This window comes from Ictalurus punctatus, chromosome 2 (assembly GCF_001660625.3).
Source record: "Ictalurus punctatus breed USDA103 chromosome 2, Coco_2.0, whole genome shotgun sequence".
NCBI lineage: Eukaryota > Metazoa > Chordata > Actinopteri > Siluriformes > Ictaluridae > Ictalurus > Ictalurus punctatus.
Window position 1 is genome coordinate 21,572,880 of NC_030417.2, and position 22,054 is coordinate 21,594,933.

Genomic DNA, 22,054 nt, shown 5'->3' on the forward strand with positions numbered 1-22,054 from the left:
TTCAAAAATTATAATCATTTGAAAATTTTTGAACTAGTGGTGGTGCAATAGAGTTGATCATAGAGGGCCCATAATTGGTCCAGATACTATTCATAGTCATATGTATGAATGTGCCAAATTTAATAATTTTCCTACTTACAGTTCATAGAGCCATAGACTCCCAGTGGGATAGAAGAAGAAGAAGAAGAAGAAGAAGAAAACTAATGGATACAATAGGTGCCTAGGCACCTTCGGTGCTTGGCCCCTAAATATAACTGCAAGCAGCAATACCAGGGTCAAGCCAATTATTGGCACCATGAGCAGCAAAAGAAGCTTTGTGACATTTTTGGTTAGAGTCCGATTAACAGTGTATTAGGATTAAGTAAAAGTAAACTTTCAATCATAAAAAAACATTTATTTTAAAAACAACTGAAAATAGCTACTTCTTAGAATTTTTGTCCAGTATGTAGCGCTGTTCTGACACATGCATCTGGGAATGATGGTTATCATGCAGGAAAGCATTCAAGAGTTATAAGAAAAAAAGCAGTTTTTGCAATCTCCTGACCATTAGGAGGCAGTGTGTTGCCTTTAACCTCAGGGTCTAATGTTGATGACATGTACCAAGTTTTGTCACAATTCCTCATAGCGTTGTGGAGATATAACCTCAAGTTCAATTCTCCACGTTCTTCATCAAATTTGTTGAAGCGCCATTCAAAAACAGTAAGGTTTATCAACATGTTGTGTATGAGAGGGGGCAGGGTTGTTGTTAGTACCTAGATGATGCAGGCCAATTTTAATGCTATTCAGACAAATGGCCTAGGACAAATTTGAAAATGTAGGTTTTCAAAACATTTAAAAATGGTGGACATGAAGTTTGCTTGAACATAAGATAATTGGTATCATTGTTCTCAACATGAACCACAGAATCTATCAAGACCTGTCTCATGACAGTAGGCAAAATTAATCAATAGCTATTAGCATTTTTAGAAATAGCATTATATTCTTTGACCACAAGGTGGCGCTGATATTCAATACTTCCAGCACCCCACCATATTCACTTCTTCACCCTGGCACCCTGGCAGGATAGGGTCACTGTTTATGCCAGATTGGTATTGGACATATGGTTTACAGGCCTATTTCTACCTCCCCACTAATTGGAATGGCATTTGTGCTCTCGCCCACTTAAGTAATCCTGTTACTTTTATTCTCTGCATTCCTTTTGTCAGGAGCAGGCAGTTACTAAATTTTACAATGAGGACAATTTTCCCACACCTGAACATAAGATAAAAAATAAACGGGCTAAGTTCTGGGATGCCTTTTTTCCTCAATATGGTATTACTCATACCTGGAATCAGATTGAAATCACTCACTACAGATTAGCCACATTCGACAGGAGCGTCCACTGCCTGATGCACTTGCTTCAGTGCTCAAAATATTATGGGCACAGCATGCTAATGAAGTAGGCCTCATTCAGGTAACCCCTTATCTCTATTCTGTCCTTCCATTCGTCGTGTGCCATTTTCAGTGTTTCTCATGTCACTCAAAGGGGGTGATCTCTATGATAACATCAAGGTTTTGTATTGGAGACTTTTACAAAACCTGGATGCATGCTTAACTTGTGCCAGAGTAAATGTACAAGGAAAAACCACCAAACATGATGCATTACCACCACCTAGTGGTCCTTTTTAGGTACTACAAATTAACTTCACACACTTACCAGCTATCAGAGGCCTGAAATATCTTCTAGATATCATGGGAAAATTCTCAAAGGAAAATGCAAATACTGTCCTTAAAATTCTCCCAAAAGAAATAATCCCATGGTACGGTATCCCCCAAACTATTGATAGTGACAATGGGACACTTTTTGTTTCCAATGTAATTGTGCAAGTATCTGAACATTGATTGGAACTTTCATATTCCATGTCATCCCCAGAGCTCAGGGATTGTGAAAAGGAAAAATCACACCATTAACTCTTGTGCGACAATTTAAAAAAAGTTACGCATAGGTCCATAGAGGACAAAAATGTCCATGTCCAAAAACTGTCATAAAAATATTATATATTAATATTTCTTTCCACTTTCACTGACTTTGTTTTTTTTTTTTTTTTTTTTTTTTTTACCAGCATCAGTTATAATCATAATCACCAAACATTCATTCATGTTCAGAATTGTCACCCTTTAAATGCTGGTTTGTTTAAATAATGCCAGAGAATTTTTTTTATTTAAAATAAATAGTAATTATTTCCACATGCAAAATGCTAAGCAGATTTTTATCTTTGATTATTCTACTATTAATATGATTATTATTGATCTTTGATATGTCAATAATTAACAACAACATTAATTTTGATGCATTCATATTTTTTATGCAGGGTCCGATTTAAAAAACAAAACAAAACAAAAAAACCTGCCAGTCAGGTCCATAAAGGACAAAAATATCCATGTCAAAAAACTGTCATAAAATTTTATATAGTAATATATATTTCCACTTTCACTGACTTTTACCAGCATCTGTTCTGATCATAACTATGAAACATTCATTCATTTTCATAATTTTAACCCTTTAAATGCCAGTTTGTTTACATAATTGTTGTTTTTTATTTTTAAAAAAATTATATATATATATTCTTTTCCATATACTAAATGCTAAGAATTGTTTTTCTTTCATTATTACAGTATTGGATATGTCAATGATTAGCAACAACATTGATTTTGATGCATTATTTTTTTTTTGTGCAATGTCAGATTTTAAAAAAAAATCCTACCACTCAGGTCCTTGGAGAACAAAAATGTCGGTCAAAACATTATTTTTATTACCCTCCAAAGTTTTTACTTTTATTTACTTTAGAATATTACCTTATATTGTTCTAGAAATAAAGCAAAAATACAAGCTCACTTTGAACAAGAACAAGATTTATTGTTCAAAACAATTCTCAAGAATACTCAGAACAGAAATAGTAGGCATACGCGAAAGTGAGTGAGAGGGAATTCACTCACGGCAGGAGCTGCAGTAGGTGAATGTGTGGACGTCGCAGATATGCTTCCCACACTTGTTGCAGGTAGAGGAAATTTGTTTCTTTTTGTCAGTACAGAGCTCAGAGAACTTCCACTTTTTGGTGCTTGGGTCTCTCTGCTGTTGATCCTCCACCATGGTGGAGGCAGATGGAGGGGGGATTCACTGTCTCTGTGACATTTGAGGCATCACACGCATTTCCCACAGTTCCTCCAAAAACAGCCCCAGTCTGAATGTTTTGCTCTGGTTCCGCGACTGACCACAGTACAAATGAGTTGTAGGTTGAGACATACACAAGGTTATAGAAGAGAAACACTGGCCACTGACATGTTCTTCTCCTACACATGTAGGTGCCAACAACCTGTGAAAGAAAAACCACAATATTCTTCTCCTCATCATTCACAAAAATATAATATTGTGTATATAAATACAAAAAAATACTGAATAATAAAAGCACTATGCAGTAAGAATAAATGTCTGTGTAACTGAAGCATAATGGCACATACATTGTCCAGGTTGTCGACACTTTGCAATGGTTGTAGTCTGTGATGATCACTGGCTTCTTTTTCTCAGTGTCGCTCACAGCCAGCTCGTGGTGCTTGGTGCTAAGGAGCAGCAAATTCTTCCCACATTTGGTTATATAAGATACTGCTGTGTGCATCTTACTGAAAGCAGAGGTTGGACAGGAGTGTTCTATGCTTTGTCTGCAGCAGCTGTGGGGGAAGCTCTGGATTGTTCTTGCAAATTGTACCAACTATGGCCATCTTCCTCTTCAGAATCTCCTCTGCCAGTGCATAGGAGGTGAGAAAATTGTCGCAGGTCATGGTGTTCCCCTGGAGCCCCTCTGTCATTTCCAGAATGACCCTTTTTCTCTGGTTCACCTCTGCAAGGTATTTTCAATGTGATGCATGAACTCTGATGATCAGAGTAGTACAACCCCTCAGTCCTTCATGTAACCTGTCTTTTTGGGACATGCTGCCTCTATGTTCTTAGCACTTTTCCGATAATCTTCCTTGAGTATGTTGTAGATTGCACATTGTAGTGTAGTGTAGTGGTTGATTTGTAGTGTGTAGTTGATTTGACTGTTTCTCAAAACAATTTAATCAGAGATTGCACTTGATTCCTATCAGCGATATGCTTGTAGTATATATATTTTTTTGCCTCTGTTAATAATAATAAATGTAAATGTAAATCAAGACCAGCAGCAGAGACCAAAAAGAGATGTTTCATTTCATTTAATTGTTAAATGATGTGTCAAATTCCCTCTTTTCCACCTCAAATTTACCTTTATATTATATACAGTAGCTATTATTGCTGTATGTTTAAAAAAAATTTTTTTTACTTGTTTGGAGATGTAACTTTTTTTCAGTAAAGCCTCATTTCACATGAAAATTGCACTTTAGATGCTTTAGATTTATCTGGTGCATTTGAAAGACAAAATGTACACTTGTAAATGAGTTGAACTAAAAGCATTTAAAAGTATATTCTGTCGTTTCAGAATATTGAAACTGAATAGAATCAGCCCCTTTGCTGATACTTTTCTATCTTGGTTTCTGAAAGAGGTTTAAAAGATACTGCTATACAGACAAAATATTGATTATGTGGTGGCGTCCTATGGTTTTATATACTAAGCAGCGCAGTAGTGTGCGGTTTGGGACGCCTAGGTGGCGTGCTGGTTTACACTTGTGGCTGTAGTGCGCGGGTTGGGACGTGGCCGCGTCGTGGCAAGGCGGAGGGAGAGAGGGAGAGCCGAGTACGGCCCAGCTGACGGGGCGGAGCAGTGCGCATGCGCAGAGTGGGCAGACTGGGAGCAAGTTTGGGTGAGGGAGTCAGGGCCAGTGTCCGCTCCGTACCGGGAGGGAGACACCGCACACGGGCTCGAGTCCGTGGGGGGGGGATAGCTGATTCCACCAGCTTAGTGCGTCTATTTCCTCAACAAAACAAGAAAAAGAACGAGGAGACACTAGAGAGGAAATACGTTTTAAGGAGATATTATCTGGACAAGACATCTCTTCTTTCTCTCGCCCTGCGCGGCCCCCTCCTTCCCTCCCTCCCTCCTTTAAGACCCCCCAAGAGAACGACCACCAAAAGAAAATACCACTTGACCAAGCTTTGCTAATACGCGATGCACCTTGAGCCTCAGAAAAAAAAATCGACAACGGTTGTTTTTTTCTTATGACCGCAGTTACTGGACTTCAACCTATGAAGATTACAGACACTGTTTCAAGTGTTGACACAGTTAGGTTCTCGACTGAGAGTAATCATCTTATTCCTGAAAAGTAACGTTAACTAGGCTGTTTATCGCCCTGTTTCTTTTGTCACGGTCGGTTTTGCGTTTTTCTTTAACCATTTGTTAAGCTTTTGCGCAGTTTTCTCCTTATTTTTGTTGCTCCTGTACGTTTTATAACGACAATGGTCTGACAGTAGACCGCTATAGAGCCAGATTGCTGAACGGTGACGCGACGTGTATTCAGGCGTACAGAATAACCCGGTTCACCGACGGACGATTATAAAATAAATAATAATAAAAAAAACACCTTTAAAAACAAAACTAAACAAAGGAATTTGTATAACCACTCTCATAGGAAAGTTTTACGACGCTTCGAATCGAAGCCAGCTTGACCATATTCATCTCTCAGTTTCTCCAAAGGTAAGTCCGCCTTCACAAACTCACTAACCCTAAATGTGGACTGTATCCCACTGATGTTGTATTGTCCTCACACACAGTCTCCTCAGCTGTTGACAAATATTTGAGGCTCCACGACGTGGCTGTAGTTTTATTGAGATGTGTGAAGCTGTCACTTCTAGCTATTGTGAATGACCCATTTTCTAATGATTGTTTGTTTCATTTGGCTCGCAGTTTACCGTGTCGGCTACGTGGACCTTCTTGGTAGTGCAGAGACACAGTTATCCACCAATTAAGGGGTAAATGTTGATGTAAGCCTTCTTTGGTGACTTGTCTGTTCAGACAGAAATACATGAATAGAAGCTCAGCCTGGAAAGATGACGGTGCAGCTTAGCCTCGTTGGCGACGATGATGTGCAGTGAATGAAGAGTGTTTTGCAGCAGTTAGGCGACTCCACAAACCCTGGGCTTAATTGAGGAGTGCATTGAGTTTGAGCCCTTGGATCAGAGACTGTTGTCATTGGTGGCCACACATGGCTTGAATGCAGCAGAGCCTGCACGTCAGGAAGTAATTAATCAAATGACGAAGAGAATCTGAAATTCAAGGATAAGTACATGGTCCGGAGCATAGCATCCTTTGGTTAAGTACTTTGTCACACTGTGAGAATTAGTTCTCTGATTGTTGCAGCAGTACAAAATCTTGGCATTGCGTTGCTTGTCCATACAGGTGAGGGTAAATATTTTGACGCCTTTGAGACCCTTTCACTCTTTTTGGCCATATTCTCCACTGTTTGACTAAACCACTCTGATTTGCCTTTCGGTATGCTCTAATAATGTGCTTAATAACCTATTCATTCATATACTCTACAGCCATAGGTATGTCATATTCAGCCGTCCTTAGGAAATTGCTACAGTGCACTCAGAAAACAACAGAAATGAAACATCCATAAAACAGATAGATAGTCTATAGATTAAAGCACATACTGGTGCAGATTTGGCGAATTCCGTATGGTAAATAAATCAAAATCTAGATAAAAGTCTGTAGTTCATTTAGAACTATGTGAAGTATGGTCATATATGTGCACTGGGTTTGAATTTAGAGGTGCAGAAGTGACCATAATTCTTTACCTGAAGTTCAAACAGTAGGCAAGTAATGCAGGTTTTGAGATATATATATATATATATATATATATATATATATATATATATATATATATATAAAATATTTTTTGTAATGTAATCCTTGGCATATATTTCTGTGATGAAGCAGCTGAATTCATCTTGGATCCATTTGCTAGTCCTTCAAAGTCCTTCACTTCCACAGTGAAAAATCAAAGAGAATCATTCTTAAGTACTGATGAATACCACAGTTAATATGAACCACAGTCATCAAAGCCACAATGAAAGTTTTGGGAATTTGAGACATTTGGCAACTCTGAGGAGCTGGAGGGCCCAGTAAGGGGCCTTGTTAGTGAACACAGTGTTTATTCCTCCCTAGTTGAGAAAACAAGGTCAAACCAGGCCCACCCAAAAGAAGTGCAGTGAATATTTGACCATTAGGCAGGTTGTTACTTTAGTGACTGACAAGGAGCACCAAATCTGGCTACAGCTTATATGGAACTGGGAGGGGGTCAAATGGAAAGCAGAAACACATTGCTGAAACCCATTGGAACTTGTAAGTGGTACAGAATTGGAAAAACAATAGTAATATTTATTTATGTACCACATCATTTTAATACTAAATTTGTAAAGTGCTTTAAATATAGGAGTTTAAGAAAATCTGAATATAATATAAATTATGTAATAAATTAAAATCACTTGTATAATTGACCTGTCATGATCATAAAATTTTAGTGGACAGTTTTTTGCCATACAGTTGGGTCATTTTATATTAGTACAGTGACACAATTTTCATAATTTTGCCACTGTACACCACCATATGGATTTGAAATTAAGTAATCAAGTGTAAACTTTAAGTGTAGACTTTCAGCTTTGATTTAATTTTAACAAAAATATTGCATTAACCATTTAGGAATTACAGCCATTTTTTACATAGTCCATCCATTTTCTCAGGCTCAAAAGCAATTGGACAATTGACAGATAAACAGTTTCATGGCCAGGTGTGGCCTATTTTCCTTGTATTTCATGACATATTAAGGAAATAAACGGTCTGGAGTTGATTCCAAGTGTTGAATTTGCATTTGGTAGCTGTTCATGGGAACTCAACTCAGAACTCGATATGCAGTCCAAAGAGGCCATCATTAGGTTGAAAAAAACGAAACAGACTTATCAGAGAGACAGCAGAAACAATTTGCTACATTCCTAAAAGAAGGAATGCACTGGTGAGCTCAGCAACACCAGAATGACTGGAAGACCACTAAAGTAGATGATTGCAGAATTCTTTCCTTGGTGAAGAAAAACCCCTAAACAGCATCTAGCCAAGTCAAGACCACTTAAGGAGATAGGTGCCTCATTGTCAAAGTGTACAATCAAGAGACACCTTCATGACTATAAATACTTCGGGTATACTTCAAGACACAAACCACTGGCAACACTAAAGAACAGGAAGGCTTGGTTAGACCTTGCTAAAAAACATTTAAAAGCCTGCCCAGTTCTAGAAGAAGATTCTTTGGACAGATGAAATCAAGATTAACTTGTACCAGAATGATGGGAATAGAAGAGTATGGAGAAGGCAAGGAAGGGTTCATGATCCACATGTGTCAAACATGGTGGACGCTGTGTTATGGCATGGGTATTTATGGCTACCAGTGGAACTGGGTTACTCGTGTTCATTAATTATGTGACTCCTGATAGAAGTAGCAGGATGAATTCTGAAGTTTATAGAGCTAAACATTCTGCTCAGATTCAGTCAAATGCTGCAAAACTGATAGGATGGCACATCACAGTACAGATGGATTATAACCCAAAACATACTGCGAAAACAACCCAAGAGCTTCTGAAGGCGAAGCTAGCAACTGAATACAGCGGCAGTAAAGGCCTGGCAAAGCATCTAAGCAGTTAGGGATGTCCATGGGTTCCAGATTTCAGACAGTCATTGACAGTCCTTAAGGATGGTTATTGATAATCTTTATTTCTAATTGTTAGCTTGTCCAATTACTTTTGAGCCTATGAAAATAGGGACTGTATTACCTGTAATTATCTGGAATTAAAGCTGAATGTCTACACTTCAATCACATCTTGATTGCTTCATTTCAGATCCATTGTGGTGGGATACAGAGGAAAAATTACGAAGAGTGTCACTGTCCAAATACTTATGGATCCAACTGTACAAAAAGTTTAGTGTGGCATAGTAACACGTGAACACCATAGCAAGTGATCTAACCTGCTGATTCCTGACAGAAGCTTCAAGGTTCAAGTTTTAGGAGATTCTTAGACAGGGTCACCTGACTGGTTGAGAATGACTGTGGGTAAATGATAAAACTGTAATAATCTGCTGTGAAGGTAGCAGTCAAATAATTTCATAGTTGGAGTGAGCAGAGAGAAAGCTCTTGCTGTAGGTCTAATTAATGCTGTTTGAATTTTCTTTGTTTATGCATGTCACTTACAGTTGAATCCAAAAATTTACATATTTATATCCAATTTCAGTTTTTCACAACTCCACTCATTTCATGTTACCAGACATTTCTTTTGGCAAGACAGTTAGGGTGTATACTTTGTTTATATCAGAGGTCCTTTTTAAAACAATCATTTAATGAGAGAGCTTTAATTCACTGTATAAGAATTAGTGGGCCAAAAGTGTACATACATGAAATTGACTCTCTTTTTAAACAGTCTGGAATATTCCAGAAATGGATGCAATGACTATTAGAAACTTCTGGTTGGTCAGTTATTAGCATAGCTGGGACTATAAAATGGCCTACCATTAGAGACGGTGCCATTTTGCCCTTGATAATGAAAACAATCCAAGCAACTCAGGGAAGACCTCAGGAAAAAACCTTCCACAAGTTTTTATCCTCCTTAATAGCAATTTCCAAACAACTGAAGGTTCCACAAACAGTTGTATGCAAACATAAAAATCTTGAGACTGCACAGACACTGCATTGTTCAAGAAGAGGCACAAATGAGCTCCCAGGGATGAACAAACTTTGGTCTGAAAGGTTCAACTAAACCCCAAGACAACAACAAATGACCTGGTGAAGGAGTTTGAGGCACCAGGTACCAAAGTATATGCATTTACCATTAACAGTGTTCTCCAATGACATGACCTGAAAGACTTGCGCAAGGATGAAGCCCCTACTCTACTACTGTTTTCAGCTAGAGGTCGTAACTCATAATTCCTGGCTTTTGACCATGAAAAGGCAAAAAATGCCCCTTCAACTCAAAATTCCTACTCAGGAACTTTGTCTAATCTTCTCAACCTGAGATCAGGGAATGGCTTCAAATGAACATAGCTGCACACAGCATCCAATGTAATGAAAGTAGCACTTCTTACCTTTTAAATGAGTTATGCTGTATATACAAGTTTTTGCTTTAGATCAGTGAACATAGAGACATATTATATTCACTTGTTAAATCTTTAACATTGACTATGCAGTTTGATGTGTTGAGGAGGAAAATAAATATCACTCATCTTTGGGTTCACAGCGAATCGATTCGATTCACGATTCATTGGTTTCCAATCTGATTCAGAAGTGATTTTTGGAAAATTCAGAATGATTCGATTCACTTAACAATGATTCAATTCAGCAATTCAATTCAGTAACTTTTTAAAATGTATTATTTACAGTATTTAACTTCAAATGTATCTCGAGCAAGGAAAAATATGACAAACTGTTAATTGCATAAAGTTTTTATTTCATGAAAAGTAAACATTGCCTAAATTTCCTGAACATATAGGCAAGCAGGAATAAAAAGTGCAATTTAAAAAAACTATCAGGAATTCACAAAAACACATTTAAAACAGCTCACAATAGGGTGCATATCCATGCATATAAACCTGGCAATGGATGCAGTTATATACTTTGAGTTCGAGTGGAGTTTTCGGGAAGATTCAGACCAAATAGTTTAGGTGGATTAGACCTTACCATATCTGAACTTAAAGTAGCAACTGCGCCATTTGCTTCTTCAGATAATGGTTGCTGAGGTTTGTCATATTCCCAAAATACTTAACTTGAATTTACAATGTATGCAAACTACAAGTGATTTGTCCAGTTTTCCATGTCTTTTGTGAAAACCAAAGTGTTCCCAAACTTTTTTTTCCACATTAGCTGGTGCCTTGCAGATTTCGGGCTCACTGCACAACTCTTTTGTGCACCGCTTTAGCTAATAAACTTGCTGTAGTCTGTCAGTAATGATGTAATACACTGCGCCTGCCATTCACACCAGTTTGGCAAGATAACCTACAGTAATAATTCGTTTAAATATTGTGACCTACATAAAATAATCTGGATGCATTTGATTTTTAGCATTTTAAATCAATAATTGAGAGGCACTAACGATTATTGAATCAGAAATCATACTCCATCATTGATGCATATAGATCGTGAAGATTAATAACCAGTGCATCGACAAAATGAGTGAATCGTAACACCTTTACTCATCACAGTTAGCTGGCTAGCTTGTTGCTAACAAAAGACAAGTATGGAGTCATCCATGTTTTTTCCACCACTTTATACCTTGAACGCATGGTGCTCAAATATTGCATCATTACGAGCTGACTTAAAACTTCCGAATTAAATCAAATGTAGCATAAGACTAGCCTAAAAAGCCAGATTGATCATCCTTTTGGATGAGTGTTCTCTGATTGCGTGAAACCAAAAATTTAACTGTTTGGCCATAATGATCCACTCTGTGTGTGGAGGAAAAGGGGTGAGGATTTTAAGCCGAAGAACCCCATTCCAAGTGTGAAGCATGGGGGTGGCAGCATCATGTTGTGGGCATGTTTTGCTGGAAAAAGGACTTTTGCACTTCAGAAAATAGATGGCATCATGAGGAAAGAGGATTATATAGAAATATTGCAGCAAGCTCATCATCCAGAAAGTTAAAACATGGTCAAAACTGGGTCTTCCAGCAGGACTGAGTTGTAACAAAATGGCTCTAGAGGTCTCATAGAATATGTTTACATGGATCCAAGGTAAAAAAAGAAAAAGCACTTTAATTTTCTCATAATTTACAATGCAGCATCACCTCTTTTTCTCAGTGTCACAAATGATTTGCTCAAGGATCCATTCATTATAAACTCCTCCTTTCAGAGAGCCTACTCTGCTCTGATTGGTCAGATGTCCCAATCTGTTGTGATTGGTCTACCGATTACAGCGCGTGTCGGAAAGGAAAGGCCACTAGAATATATGAATTTCAGCTCAGTGATAATGTGGGTTTTACCAGAGTCCGATAGTGATACATCGCAAGTTCAACCCAAACAACCATCGCAAGCACAATGAGAACAGGATGTTTCTCAGTGGTAAGTTTGTACATAGTTTGGCAATAACATGAGTTAGCTGGTTAGCAGTGGCTAACAGATAACAGGCTAACAGCTGTGCACTGGCTGTACATGTATACAGCACAAAACACTCGGTAGAAAATGTATACATAAATAATTAATCATACTTACAGGTTGTGGTTCAGAGGTGCAAGATGGTCCAAGTAAAGTGGGTACGACCCCATCTTTAATGAATAATAGTTTTGCAAATCCCGTGTTGACTTAAGCTAGATCGGAGAAGCAGTTGTCGGTGAAATGACTTGAACACAGATGAAAGATGGAGTTGAACTGCTGTGGTATCGTTTTAAAATGAATTTTAACCACTGACGCTTTACATCCTCATCCTTTGTGAGTCCATGCAAAGTGGTTTTGCTTTAAAGAATGTCTTCTAGACATGAACCTAACTCTTTCAGGACACAACCTCAACTGTAATGTTCAAGGGCGTGTCAAAGTACAGGTTGTTCGCGAACAGCCAGTGAAGACCAGAGGCAGGTTTTTTGTTACCAACCTATGTAGGTTAGTGCAGGAAGTAAGTCTGGAATTACTAACAACTCGTTTCAACTGTTCAGAATCGGTTCCTTCTTTTGGTAGTCAATAACTCTGTTTGTTGTACACTTTGATTTTTTTAAACTTTGCAGAATTTTTAAATTCACAAACAGCTCTATAACACATTACATGAAAGGTAATAGCTGAAAAAAGTATAATATGTGCACTTTATGGACAACAGAGTGAAAGTGTTAGAGTGGCTATAGCAAAGCCCTGACCTGAATCCCATAGAAAATTGGTGGACTGAACTGAAAAGCATGAGCAAGGGGGCCCACAAACCTGACTTGGGTACACCAGTTCTGTCAGGAGGAATGCACAGAAATTCTGGGAAAACATTGTGAGAAGCTTGTGGAAGACTACAGTAGGCAATTGTTTCAAGTTCAAGCAATTAAAAGGCAATATGAACAAAGTGTATGTAAACATTTGACCCATTGAAAATCTTGTGTAGCAAATAAATGCTGAAATAAATCTCTTTCCAATGACCTCTCATGGAAATAAAATAGATACATTCATTAACTTAACACAGGAACTGTATAATGATATGAAATCTCTGAGCTGTGAAAAATTGTTTGTCTTTAGCTTAGGTGTATGTAAACCTTTGGCCTTAACTGTAGCCTGCACAGTTTTCTTTATTGCAAAACCTCATGGTTTTACCTATTGAACAAGGACATAAGTTTTTTGACAGTTGAAGTCACTTATTGTCTCACTTGCAAAGTCAGTGTCAGTGTCTCATAGGCTCATTTTTTAGTTTAGTGCAGAATTTTTTAGAAGTGCAGAATACTTACTCATTGCTGCTAAAGGGAGTGTATCTGGACAGACAAAACTCTGGATGGCCGATTCAGAACTGATACGAGAACAGAGAAGCCTGAGTCACACACTGATCAGGGCCAGACCAGACCCTCCTAAGCTGGGACCAGACCATGCATTCTTCTCCAGTTAAATGCTAACCACTAATCACAGTGTGGCCTTACAGTTTTCTCCTGGAATGGCTGATTCTCGTCCTTCGTGTTGCATCCGCCATATAGCTACCTCACACCAATTAAGAACTACCCTTTTCCCGATACCAAGAACCTTGGTGAAACTCCATAGTCTGTGGCTCACACCAACCATCCACAGTTCATCCACTATTTGGGTTGGGGCTGTGGTAACTTGGTCCAAAATAAATACAGACAGAGTTCTGTGCCTTAGTCCACACCACTAACATGCAACCTCTGTTATACTTTTCCTCTCTTTTTCTTTCCCCTTCTTTATTTGAAGCTATTTTTCCTTTCTGTGTTTCGGAGAAGGAGAGATATCTCAAACAAAGTGCCACAGCCAGAGAGAACCTCTATAGAAAAACAGGAAATGATGTAATTAGGTGCTCATGTCAAGAGATGTTTGTCTGGGTAGCATGTATGGCTCCAGATGGCCATGTCACCATGATTGTTTTGAATCTTTGAGCACTCAACAGTTTACTGTAGAAAAAGCTCCTGCACTTAAAACAGAGGCACAGCTGTTTCATATTATTATTTACTTGCATGGCCAACACCCTGGATTCTCCAGAATTACCCACAATAGTTCAGCCCAACTACAATGAGCAAAGATGTGTGTGTGTGTGTGTGTGTGTAAGAAAAGGAGAGAGGGAGGGTATGAGGGAGGCTTTTCAGCAACAGAAATAAAGCCTTCTCAAGTCTGGGCCTGGGCTCAGTGCTATGTCTGGGCAAATCCATTCCCGTCAGTAAAGCTGTACGTCTATGTGCCCTGAGCTCCCTCCCTCTTTCCATGAGCTTCTATTCCCCAAAGTTGCAGTGCATCAGAATTTGAGCAGGCCTTTGTTGCTGGTGAAAAAACTGGATTAGATGTAGAGGGGATATATCCTTATGAAAGTATCATGAGGAACTGTTAACATCTAAATATTTTTTTTTTGTTTATAATTTTAATAGCTTATGCTTTTTAGATATGAATTCATTCAAGTAACTTAATTATAAAACTATTACTTAATATTAAATTATTAATACAAAATTTTATAAGCTGGTTTCAGTTAAAAGGCATACAAATCCAGAATATAAAGACTAACATATTTTTTATAAACAGATTTTACACTCAATGCATTTAGAAGATAAAATACACTTCCTGTTTCCCTTTAATTGCCATAAATGTATTGCCTTGCCATGGTGAAACCAATCGAGATATCAAAAATCCCTTTGCACTTTTGGCTGGCATGGTCTGAAGATGATCTGAATTGAATTTGGTGAAAATCGGGCCAACGGTCTAGGAGGAGTTAAAAAAAGTAGGTTTTCAGCGAAATTCAAAATGGCAGACAGCAAGTTCGACAGATTATGGCATAATTAATTTATTGTTCTCGGCATGACTCACGGAATCTATCAAGGCCATATTCATTAAATTAGGCAACCTTGTACAAAAGCTATTAGCATTTTTAAATTTCATTATACTTTTTGACCACAAGGTGGTGCTGTCTCGAAATCTCTTGAGTACTTTCAGGGCATAGTGCCAATTACACATGCAGAGTTTCTTAGCGATATGCTAATGCGTTCGTAAAAAATATAGCATTTTACTACAAAAATCAAAATGGCCGACATGGGAACGTTTGGTATCGTTTGACTATGCCGTTCTGAATCTAAATCTAGACAAGCCTTGTGTTTTTTGGCCACCCTGTTACGTCCATTTTGGCATGCTCTTCGTTGAATTCATTGATGCAATATATGGGTCTATCAAAAGCTTTTATAGCTTTTTGCCAGCACGGTCTGAAGATGATCTGATTCAATTTTGGTGGAAATTGGATTAACCGCCTAAGAGGAATTTGAACAAGTAGTTTTTTTTGTAAATTCAAATTGGTGGAAAAATTTTCATGGTGGAAAATGATGTCAAAGGCTGCAGTTGAATCAGAGGAAAAAAGAAGCTTGTTTCTAGCCCTTACAGTTCAAAAGTTATTGGCATAAATGTGAGTGCATGGTGGTGCTAGAGGGTTTGAGATAGAGACTCCAAAATGGTTACTGTTGAGACTGCCCTCTAGCTGTGTTCCAAATTTCATAACAAATTTTAAGACTCAAGAGCGGAAGACGAATAAAGAACACTAATGAAAGCAATCGGTGCCTATACACCTGCGGTTGCTTGGTACCTAATAATCCAAGGAAAACGATAGCCCTAAAAAATACTAATCCTTTAGGAAAACAATTAAACACGGGATTTATCCCCATGAAGAATATGGCAGAGTTTTCAACTACATGAAGACCAGCACTGCTCTGTTTTTTTCTTACTTGCATGTGTATGTTGAACTCCAGTCATTGTAAATGACCATACACGTGCATGGTACAGCTGATTTGCATGTAGTGACACCCACAAAACTCCATAAAAGTTCAAGTGCACAGACAGCTGTGGGCACAAAACGATCTCTCAGGGCAAAGCCTGAGAAACACCAACAGAAGTTTTTTTTGACTCAAGGCTCAGGGTAAAGCCAGATAAACAGAAGTAGAAATTATTTTGAATCACTACAATGCCAATAAAAATATTTAATAATATATAATATTATTAATAATAAGGGAGAGATAAATATTCCTTTAACTGCAGCATTTGTTTACAGTTTACAGCTATGTGCAGACAGACCAGACTGTCCTCTGTTTATACAGCTGCATTTCTTTTATCATAATTAAATGATTAGTTTTATTTGTCTTAATTTATTGGTTTGTGTTGGCCGGCCTTCTTTATTTTTCATATTATTAAATTAATGCCAATAATATAAAATGACTGGTTTTCACAAAATTTTCTTGATGGTATTCTTAGACCTTGACCTAGTGAACTTTTTTGTAGAGACTCTGTAGCAATTTATTGCTTCAGAGTCTCTATTAAAAAACACATCTTGCTAGGTAAAAGTAATAAACACTTGATTTTATTACTGTCAGAGTAATGAAAATAAGAAATTTAAACTTGACAGTATATTCCAAATATAAAGATATAAATGTAAATTATGTAAGTCTATAAATTTGAGGTTTACATTAGTCTTTTTATAAGTAGATTTACACACACTCAAGAGCAGGAGTAGGATACAAACATTTTTCTGAATTCACAAGATTTTTCATGAATATCCATTTTTTTGTGTAAACATTTGTATTAACAATTTACACACAAATACGTTTGCATCCAGCTTGATAAATGAGATCTGTTGTCAAAAGCAGCTTCAAAGTAATTTCTAATTTAAAAAATTAACCCTAATGAGCAAGTCAGATGATGCAGTTTGACACAGATACACCTACCTCTTTGAGTTCTGGCCAAATTTTGTGAAGGTTTTTATTTTCTGCTCGCCAGTGCATTCGTTCTTTTTTAGAATGTACCAAATAGCCAATTTGACCAGACTTTAGTTTGACCATACTTTTACTATCTTTCTGATGGGTTTTTGATTTTTCAGCCTAATGACTTCGCTGGCAGTGGCAGATCTTTGGACTTCATATTGAGAGTTAACAACATATTCCAAATGCAAATGCCACACATAAAATCTACCCTAGACCTTATATCTGTGTACTTGTACGTGAAATGATGAGGAAATAACACAAACCTAGACAATATACTGTGGGAGACGGCACAATGTTTGTCAATGTCCAAATATTTATTCCCAGACAATAAATTGAAAATGTATGTGTGTGTATATATAAATATATATTTCTCCCTCCTCTTAACAGATGCCCTTGCCTGTTCTGCCTGTGGACAAACAGATTACTTTAAGAACAACATGCCTTAGTACTGTCTGAACTAACACCTAAAACATGGAATCAAAATATGGTAGTTAATAGGCTAATAAATACTAGTTTAGACACTAGCTTTATATTTATTATTTACTGTCAGCTCGAATATACTGTGATAAACAGCTAAAATAACATTAGCCTTGTCAATATCCAAATATTTATGGACCTGACTATGTGCTTTATATACGGTGCTGTGTTTGGCCCCATCCTGATTGATTCTGTTTTTGTGTATATCTCAGTCAATTGTTTCAGAAAATCAAACAAAGTCTAAGATAAAACAAAAGTAACCTGAGTAAACACAATACAGTTTTTAAGTGATGGTTATTTATTGAAGCAAAAACGTTATCTAATACCAACTGCGCCTGTGTGAAAATGTATTTGCCCTGTAGTTATTCCCCAGATAGAACTTTTTCAAGAGCATGAAGTTGGTTAAAAGATCTTACCCAGTAACACGCTCTGCCAAAATTGAAAGAAATAACAGAAATGATGAGGAAGAAGGTGATTGAAATACATCAGTCTGGGAAGGGTTACAAAGCTATTTCAAAGGCTCTGGGATTCCAAAGGACCACAATGAGAGCCATTATCTCCAAATGGAAAAATTCGGCACAGTAGTGCACCTCACCTAGAAGATTTAAGCGGGCAATTAGTTTTTCCACATTGGTGATTAGTGTTGGAGAACTTTTTTTGCTTCAGTAAAATAAATAAATAAATAAAAACTGTATTGTGTGTTTACTCAGGTTGCCTTTGTTTTATGTTGTATTTTGTTTGAAGATCTAAAACTATATAGTATGTGAGACACACAAAAACAAAAGAAATCAGTACAAATACTTTTTCACAGCACCGTACTTTCCCCTATGAAAGGAACGGCAAGGCCAATTCTTTGGTTTTTGCTATACACTCCAGACATTTGGGTTTGAGATAAAAAATTTCAGCTTTCATTTCCTGATATTTGCATCTAGACATGTTAAACAACTTAAAATGTCACCTTTGGTCATGCCACCCAATATTTGGATGAGCAAAAGTATTGAAACAGATAAAATAAATACTCAATATTTGGTTGCATATACCTTGCTTGCAATAACTGCATAAAATTGGCAACCATCTGACATACTGTAACTGTTGCATTCTACATTTGTGTTGGGTTTCCAGACTTGTACTGCATCTTCTTTCAGTTGTTCTTTGTTTTTTTTTGTTTTTTTGGTGGGGGGGTTCTCCCTTCATTCTTCCTGATGAAACCCTTTGTTGTTTTGGCTGTGTGTTGGGTCATTGTCAACCTCCCAATTAGATTGGATGCATTTCTCTGTAAATTTGAGGACATAATGTTTCTGTAGACTTCCAAATTCATTCTGCTGCTACCATTATAAGTTACATAATCAGCAAAGATTACTGGGCTTGTTCCATAAGCAGAGATGCAAGCCAGAGCCATGAAACTACCATGCATTACCGATGAGCTTGTATGTTTTGGATTATGACCAGATCCTTTCTTTCTCCACACCTTGGCCTTTCCATCACTTTGGTAGAGGTTAATCTTGGTTCCAGAACTTTTTTGGCTCATTTCTGTATATCTTTGTGAATTTCAATATGGCTTTCTGACTCTTACTACAAATGAGTAGTTTGCATCTTTTGATATGGCCTCTATATTTCTGCTCTCAAAGTCTTCTTCACACTGTTGACTGTGATACTTTCACCCTTGACTTATAGAGGTTATTGGTGATGTCACTGACTGCTCTTTTTCAAGTTTTTGTTTTGTTTTTGGGGTTTTCTTCACAGCTCTCACAATGTTTGAAATCAACTGATGTTGTTTTCCTTGCCCGGCCTGTTCCATATCTGGTTGTTAGCACGTCAGTGGATTCTTTCTTTTCCCAGACATTCCTTATTGTTGTTTTGTCTTTGCCCAATACTTGTACAATGGCTTTGATTGATTTTCCCTCTTTTCTCTGCTTCAGAATGGCTTGCTTTTCTCCTATAGACAGCTATCTGGTCTTCATGTTGGTTTATCTTTTTTAAGAACAAATGTATTCTTCACAGGGGAAACACATGGCTCAAATCTGTAGTAGATTTTCATTAATTGCTATTAATTGTTTAAACCATCAATCTAACAGGCACACATAAGCAACAGGAAACACCTGTCAGACACATGTTCCACTATTTTTGATCACGTGAAAAATGGGCGGGTTCAAAGAAAAGGTGCCATATTTTCAGTTGTTTAACACATCTAGATGTACATATCAGGAAATTAAATTCTGATCTGTTTTCTCATATTTGTCTTTTGATCTAAAACCCAAATAGCAACAACAAATGAATTGGCCTTGCCGTTCCAATACTTTTGGGGAGGACTGTATACACAGCTAGATTTGATATATCAGCACTGGTTGCAATATTGTGTGGTTTGTTTATTATCATAATTAAAACAAAGGCATTGGGGAAAAAATCGGTATCAAATTTAAGGTATCAGATCAGTATCTGCATTGAAAATTTTCAAACGATACCCAGCTCTTAAACCAGGGTGATAGCAATAACATTTTAACCTGCAGCCCTTCAGGAACTAGTTAACATCCATTGTACTCAGTCAAGGGTTTAAACAAGCTGTCGTTTATTTACTAATGTGGATGTCCTAATGGAGAATGCTACTGGGTTAGGATTAATCTATTGAGCAACCTCCCCATTGAGCTACCTGTCTGTATTTGTACAGTATTTTTCAAGGGGCTTCTGGGTTTAATTAAATATAATAAATCTACTGATGAATTCAGTCTCTCTTCCATTACACTTTGTTCTCTCGCTCCTTCTCCTTTCACTCTTTTTCCTTCTGTATGGATGAAGACTGAAGATGTATCCTCTTAGAAACCAGTCGCTCAGCTTAGCTAAGTCACAGAAAGTCACAGAAACACGGAGAGGCAGGAGGGGAGGGAGCAAAATAAATAGAGAGAGAAAAGCCTTTCATGTTGACCTTGTCTGGCTGCCAGGCACAGGAGGGGGAGGTAGCATTGAGCGGTGGCCTTGCTCTAAGAAAACAGGCACCCTTGGTGAGGGGAGTTGGAGACCACAGACAGCAGCACAGCTGGCATCTCCACAGAAGAAGAGAGCACATGCATGGCTAGGGGAGAATGTGAGTGTGTCTATGTGGTGGGCCATGCTGAGGCTGAAGCCTCTGCTTAAGCAGCAACCCTTTCTGTTTTTGTGTGTTAACAGTTCCCACAACTCAACACTAGCATGACTATTTTCATATCATATCAGTTTTAGAGTAATTGTGGTCTATTTGTTTGTGCTTCTTCCCTTTCGTATTTCTCCACAATCCTGATGTGTTTTGCTGTTAAGCCCCCCATTTTGAGCCTTTCAAACATAGTTTCTACACACACGCTCATGCGCGCACGTGCACACACAGTTTCCATACTAGAAAGAACTAGAACTAACAGCTGGCCAAGATCTGGCCCCCTGTATGCCCCCTGTCTTCTCCAGAATAATGGCTTGTTTGCAGGTGTCTCTCCAGGAGGCATACAGGAATCCTTTTTCCAAACTATACACATGGAAAAACTATTCTTTTTATCTTTTATATCGCATAAAGCAGCCTGTTTTTTCAAGGACCATTTGTATTATGTGAGACCACTGCTTCCCATGGGTCTGACTCTGTGCTAGTGCATTTAAGTTGTAAAGCAACTTAAGTAGAGCTTCAACAACTGATCAATAAAATAATAATGGATTATGAAAATTGTTGTAAACGAATCTCATTATGCATTAGTTGGTCTGCACGCAGCACGGTCACATTTACTCATTGCGTTAGTTCTGTTCGAAAACACGCATCAGAGAGTAAATACTAAATACTTACACTATGCATTGTGTACTCTACCGTCTAGTGTATGAAGTTTAGAAAGGTAGTATCATCTCAAATGGGACACTAGCAGTTTTTTACTAACCAAGGAAGTATGTATTGCACTTAATGTGATGCTGCTAATTTTAGCAGATACCCAGAGTCAATGAAAATGTATTTCTTCAGCTTACTGTCTGTCAGCATTAGCTTTTATTCCTAGCATGACCTCAGTCACCGTCAGATGGAGGCGTAATCAAGTGACAGCGGGAAAAAAGTGTGCAACCTCCAAGTCCTCTAAGGCTGGAGCACATTTTATATTAAACACAGCAAAGAAGATCAAACTTTACAAAGTGGCGCTTGTGTAGCACGGACATACGACAGTGATTCACGAGCATGAACTTGTGTTTATATCCAAAATGCTATATGGTCTGCAAGGGGTTGGGGAAACTGGTGCAAGTTGCTTAAAAGGTTTAGTTTAATTCAAGTTTATTGTTATTATATGCTGTATTTGTGCACTTACAGTGTAACTTATGTCATTTATTATAACAGGAGTGATCTGTTAGTAACGAGGCCACGTTGCTCCTAACTTGCAGTTTAGACGTGGTGATGAACAGTGTAGCGCAATTAAGATCTGTAATGTCCAATTAAAACGGTATGATCAAAGTAAACATAAATAAAACAATATGCCTAAAAGCAGTGAGTAACAGAAACCATAAGGTGCAGTGAAAGGGAGATTTTATTATTAATTTAGGACTGTAGTTTAATTATCAGTGCTTTTTTGTGCATCTATAAAAAAAAACACATATATATATAATATATAGACTAATACTTACACAATATACCAGTTTGGACAATACTCAAAAAGCAATTTTGCTTTGTGTTTTATGTTTTACAATAGCTAGAGTCACTCA

At 37.6% G+C, this 22,054-nt stretch overlaps 1 protein-coding gene across 6 annotated transcripts in view; it reads left to right on the forward strand.

Annotated features, from left to right (window-relative positions):
• Nucleotides 1–4,783: 4,783 nt before the first annotated feature.
• Nucleotides 4,784–22,054, forward strand: part of glis2b (GLIS family zinc finger 2b) — a 55,250-nt gene continuing 37,979 nt past the window's right edge. For 5 of the 6 annotated variants that reach the window (XM_047150648.2, XM_017488308.3, XM_047150650.2 and 2 more), the window contains exon 1: nucleotides 4,784–5,642. The gene's annotated coding sequence lies outside the window, so the exon portion shown is untranslated. Of the gene's footprint in view, nucleotides 5,643–5,852; nucleotides 5,918–22,054 lie in introns of all 6 variants that reach the window. The other variant, XM_053673921.1, reaches the window with a different exon arrangement.